The following is a 6,000-nucleotide window of genomic DNA, read 5'->3' as shown; positions in this document are numbered from 1 at the left end:
TCCTTGACTTGAATGATTTTGTCAGTCGTTTCTTGCACTATCTCAGGTTCAGATAGTTGCTTTTCCCCAATTTCTGCCCAACAGACTGGGGTTCGGCACTTTCGACCATAAAGTGCTTCAAATGGTGCAGAATTGATACTTGTGTGGTAACTGTTATTATAAGAAAATTCTATCAATGGTAAGTGATCATCCCAATTACCTCCAAAATCAATTACACAAGCTCTAAGCATGTCCTCCATTGTCTGAATTGTCCTTTCGCTTTGTCCGTCTATTTGAGGATGATAAGCTATGCTTAGATTCAACTTGGTTCCCATTGCTTTTTGGAAAATTGACCAAAAATGAGAGGTAAAACGACTATCTCTGTCAGAAACAATTGATAACGGAATTCCATGTAATGAAACTATTTCATTTACATAAAGCTTAGCTAATTGTTCCATACTGAAAGTTTTCTTCATTGGTAGGAAATGTGCTGACTTAGTTAGCCTGTCTATAATCACCTAGATTGTATCAATACCGTTCCTTGTTTTGGGTAATTTAGTAACAAAATCCATTGTTATCAATTTCCATTTCCACACTGGCATTTCTAACTGCTGTAGCAAACCTGAAGGTTTCTGATGTTCAGCTTTAACTTGTGAACAAGTTAAACATTTAGAAACATAAGCTGCTATGTCCTTTTTCATTCCTATCCACCAAAAATTCTTTCTTAAATCCTGGTACATCTTATCACTTCCAGGATGCATCGTATACTTAGACTTATGGGCTTCTTCTAATATACAGTGGCGTAGGTTTCCTAATTTAGGTATCCACATTCTTTTCTTATGGAATCTCCAAATTCGATCTGTTCCTTGTTCTAATTCCTTAATCATTCCTTTTAATTTTTCAGTATCATCCTTGATTACTGATTCTTGTGCTTTTCTAATCTGTTCCTTTAAATCTACTTGTAGATTTAACTTAAGATAACGTACCCTTTTTGGCTTTTCATGATACTTTTGGCTTAAAGCATCAGCCATTACATTTGCCTTTCCTACATGATACTGGATATTACAATCATAATCACTAAGAATTTCCATCCAGCGTCTTTGTCTCATATTCAGTTCCTTTTGCCCGAAAACATACCTTAAACTATTATGGTCGGTAAAATGGTAAACTTACTACCATAAAGGAAATGTCTCCAAATCTTAAGGGCAAAAATTATGGCTCCTAATTCCAAATCATGGGTTGAATAATTCTCTTCATGATTCTTAAGTTACCTGGATGCATAAGCTATAACCTTTTGACGTTGCATCAATACACCTCCATAACCTAATTAGAAGCGTCACAATAGACTACAAAATATTCAGTTCCTTCTGGTAACGTTAGTATGGGTGCATGGGTTAATCTTTGCTTAAGAATTCTAAATGCTTCTTGTTGTTTTGGTCCCCATTCAAACTTAACAGATTTACAGGTTAACTTAGTTAAGGGAATGGCTATTCTAGAAAAATCTCGAATAAATCTTCTATAATAACCGGCCAATCCTAAGAAACTTCTAACCTCGGTTGGTGAATCAGGGGGTTTCCATTTGGTAATCACCTCGATCTTGGTGGGATCCACATGAATTCCTTCATGATTGACTAAGTGTCCCAGAAACTATACCTGTTCTAACCAAAACTCGCACTTAGAAAACTTAGCATAAAGCTTTTCCTTTCTCAGTATACTTAAAAGTGCGTGCAAATGCGTTGCATGATCCTCTTTACTTTTAGAATAGATAAGAATGTCATCTATAAAGATAATTATGAATTTATCCAAATATGGCTTACATATTCGGTTCATCATGTCCATAAATGCAGCTGGGGCATTGGTTAAACGAAATGGCATGATAGTAAATTCATAATGGCCATACCTTGTTCTGAACGCGGTCTTAGGAATGTCCTCTTCCTGTACCTTCAATTGATGATATCCTGATCTTAAATCGATTTTAGAGAAAAATCGAGCTCCTTGCAACTGATCGAACAGATCATCGATTCTCGGTAATGGGTACCGATTCTTAATTGTGACTTTGTTTAATTCACGGTAGTCAATGCACATACGTATCGATCCGTCTTTCTTTTTAACGAACAAAATCGGTGCTCCCCATGGCGATGAGCTTGGCTGTATGAATCCTTTCTCCAACAATTCGTCCAACTATTTCTTCAGTTCCTGCATTTCTGCGGGTGCCAAACAGTATGGTGCTTTGGCAATTGGTGTTGTTCCGGGTAGCAGATGGATTCTGAATTCAACTTTCCTGTCTGGCGGTAGTCCTGGTAATTCTTCTGGAAACACATCAGAAAACTAAGACACTACTGCAATGTCTTTTAGTTCTTTTCCGTTAGTGTTAGTGACTATGGAAATCAAACACACTATAGATCCTTTTCTTATACAACTTGTTATTTTCATTACAGAGATGAATTTTGTAGATCTAGATGGCTTATCTCCTTTAATTGTGATCTTTTCACCCTTTGGTGAATCTACTTGAATTGACTTTTGATCACATAAAATACTGGCTTTATTGGCTATTAACCAATCCATTCCTAAAACGACATCAAATCCTGCCAGATTCATTGGATAAAGGTTTGCCATGAACTTTTGATTTAAAAATTCTATTCTTGCTCCCTGCAAGATTTCAGAAATCCTAATGGTTTCCCCATTCGATGTCTCTACTAGACATTCTTGTGGGAGTTTAGTTAATGATTGATTAAGAAGTTTGCAAAACGAAGTATTAATAAAACTTTGGTTTGCACCAGAGTCAAATAATACTTTAGCAAAAACATCATTAACTAAAAACGTACCGGCTATCACGTCCGAAATCATCTTGGCTTCATTTGCTGTCAGAACAAATGCTCTAGCAATTTTAGTGTTCTTGTTGTTCGGAGCTGGAGCTAGTTTCGGGCAGTTGGGCTTGATGTGGCCTTTTTCTCCGCAGATGAAGCACATTCCGTTATTAGCTTTCCTCCTGCAATCTTCTTCCTTGTGTCCTGGCATCTTGCAGAAATCGCAGTGAGTGGAGCATTTTCCCGAATGCTTCTTCTTACAAGCATTGCATTATGGTGCAGAAGTAGAACCTACGTTCCTATGGTTGGAATTTCCATAACGGAATTCCTGGGTAAGCCTTTGGGCTAGGTTCCTTCTCTGGTCTTCTTCTCGTGTATGCACTAACTCATCTGTCAAGGTGTTTGCTAGTTCTACAGCTTCTTCTATAGTTTGAGGTCTAGCTGCCTTGACTACATGCCTAATCTCCCCGATTAATGTCACACCCCAACCGATGGCGGTAACATCGGGGCACGGCACTGAGTGAAACAGATTGTCCAGAAGTTTCCATAACAATTATCATTACTATTCAATTTAAATAATACGTCCCAAACCGTATCTCGAACAGTAAATAAATTATTACAGACAAAAATCCAGGCAAATAATTCCGTTTCGACAACTCAGATTTAAATATAAATATTATTTATCTGCTTCTAGAGACTCTTGCTGCAAGATCTACACACAACTATGCTCTAGACGCTTATTCTAGCCTCGCCTTCCTAGCAGCTAAGCATCCTAATTGCCTATCACATACGTTAAAATAAAAGTCAATACAAATAGTGTAAAGGTGAGCATACAAGTTTAATAATAGCATATAGAGTTCGAAATAGTTTACGCATAACTAGCACGTACACAGAGGAAAACGATGCATGTTAATTATCGACATGGATCTATCGATACTAATGACTGCGGGTTGACTGCCCGAGGCAGTTCGCAATACATGATTACCACCGTAATCCATGCAAGTAATTGTCCTTAACAACCCTCGTGTGAACGGGTGCTGAGTCCAAACTATAGTACTATCATCGTTAAGGCAGGTAGACAGCATTCCACGTGAAAACATAACAACAAGCATTCATTTAGTCACGTAATACATGCGATAATGGTTAGCGTTTAAATATTGCGTAGTGTGTTCGATTGTGATTTAGAATAAGTAACGTATGTAACACCCAAAAGTGCGAAAGAAAAAAGGGTTCGAGTATACTCACAGCGGTTGATGGATTGAAGGGGGCGCTTGAGAGTAGGGTTAGCCTGAATAGTTCGATAACATAACGATAAGCAACTCGTAACATGGAATCAAGTGTTGTAGGATCGGACAGCTGGTCGATCGGACGGCTGACCGTTCCGTTGACAGTTCGTTTGGACAGCTGTCCAGTCGGACGGGTGTCTGATCGGATGGTTGTTCGAGTGGATTGTTTCTTCCTTTGAGTAGGATGTGTTTGTGTATGATGTTTTGACTTTTGAAGTTTTTGTTGTAGCATTTCAAAACATTGAAGTATCCTTGCCTTTCAGGTCGGTCGATCGGACGGTCGTTCGATCGGCCGGCAACCCGATCGGCTAGGTACCTCAGCAAAACAAGTTCTCAGCAGGGTGTCATCCGATCGGACGGCTGTTTGATCGGGTGGCACTCCTAGTGCATCAAACATATTGAAAAAAAATCGATTAAGTGTTGAAGTATAGTATCGCATGATCCGAAGAGTAATCCAATCAGACGGTAGTCCGATTGAACAGCAGTTCGTTCAATACTCCAGTTCAAAGAAATTGATTAAGCGTGGGACCATGTGCTAGCCGATCGGCTGGCCAGTCGATCGGCTGACTATCCAATCGGCTGGCTGTCTGTTCGGACAGCAGTCCGACCGGTCAGCATCCTGACCTGATCAGCCTGTTCGTCTAACACTTGGTTGTTCTGATTTTTGTCGTTTTATCGAGGTACTTTGACAACGAGTCAAACAACAGAAAGCTCGTCTTTATTTGGTTCTCCTGATCGGACAGGAATCACCCAAACCCGGTTAGTGAACTATTCGGGGCGGTTGTTTCATGTTTAACCCGAAATCGGTGAACCTCGTGATAGAACCCGGATCTTGAACCACACAACTACTATGATGATTAGTAAGTCGGCTCGAGCTCCGTTTCTATCGGCTTTGAAGGCGTTGAGTGTAAAAGAGTTGAAAGAAAGTTGGAAAACCATCTTTCAATCCTTTTTACCGTGTGTATGTTTAGATCTATGAGAGATCCTTGTTTATTTATGTGGAAATTGGCTAGATCCAAGTTATTCTTGGTGGATTGAGGCCAAAACATGAAGTTCTTCAAGAGCACCATGATGACATCATCCTAGAACACTTGAATTTCGATGATTTCACGGTTAAAGGTTAAGATTTGAAAGATAGAAAAGTGTAGGAGTGCGTGTAGATCAAGAAAGTACAAGATTTTGGGCGAAATCTTACCAGGATTGAGAGAAATCGAAGAAAAGGTGAGTTGAGCGTGCTGGTCGGACAGAGGTTTCCAAAAGTAGAAAATTTGACAATGACAGGGGTATTTATAGGATGCCAAAAGAGGTAATGGCTGACTGATTGGACAAGCAGCTCGATCGGACAAACATGATGCATAAATACCATTCACAAGGAACGTACCATTGACCACGTTGTTGTCGGTCTGGGCTTGGCGCACGTTGATGTTGAAAGTTCTGGCGCGTGCTGCTTGTTGCTGCTGTTGAGGCTGCTGCTGCTTCTGGGGCTCTTACTTCACAACCCTGTTTGGGCACATGTTTTCAAAGTGGTTAGGATCACCACATGCAAAGCAGACTCGAGCGTTGATCGCGGGTGCCTGAGCCGCGTGTTGGCCTTGCGGGGCAGGGAGCAGAGCTTGATGAGCAGTGACAGGAGCTGTGGGGTTACGGGGACCATAGCGACAATTCGCAGTGAAATGACCGTACAAATTGCAATGAGCGCAGAAATGACAGGCGAGACCTACTGGATGATGATATGAGCATGTCGGGCAGAGCAGGTGGGGACCTGTGTATGCACGCTTTGCTGGCGGTGCTGGAGTAACTGGTGCTAGTCGATGATGAGACTGCTGCTGAGCCGGTACGGCTTGTAGAGGAGCGGCAGTGGTAGTAACAACACAGTTCTTGTTGTTGGAGCTGCTGTTGTGCTTCTTCTTGCGGCGTGATGACTTTGA

Source organism: Helianthus annuus, chromosome 15, assembly GCF_002127325.2.
Source record: "Helianthus annuus cultivar XRQ/B chromosome 15, HanXRQr2.0-SUNRISE, whole genome shotgun sequence".
Lineage (NCBI taxonomy): Eukaryota > Viridiplantae > Streptophyta > Magnoliopsida > Asterales > Asteraceae > Helianthus > Helianthus annuus.
The sequence above is the reverse complement of the archived record's forward strand: the minus strand, read 5'-3'. Positions refer to the sequence as shown.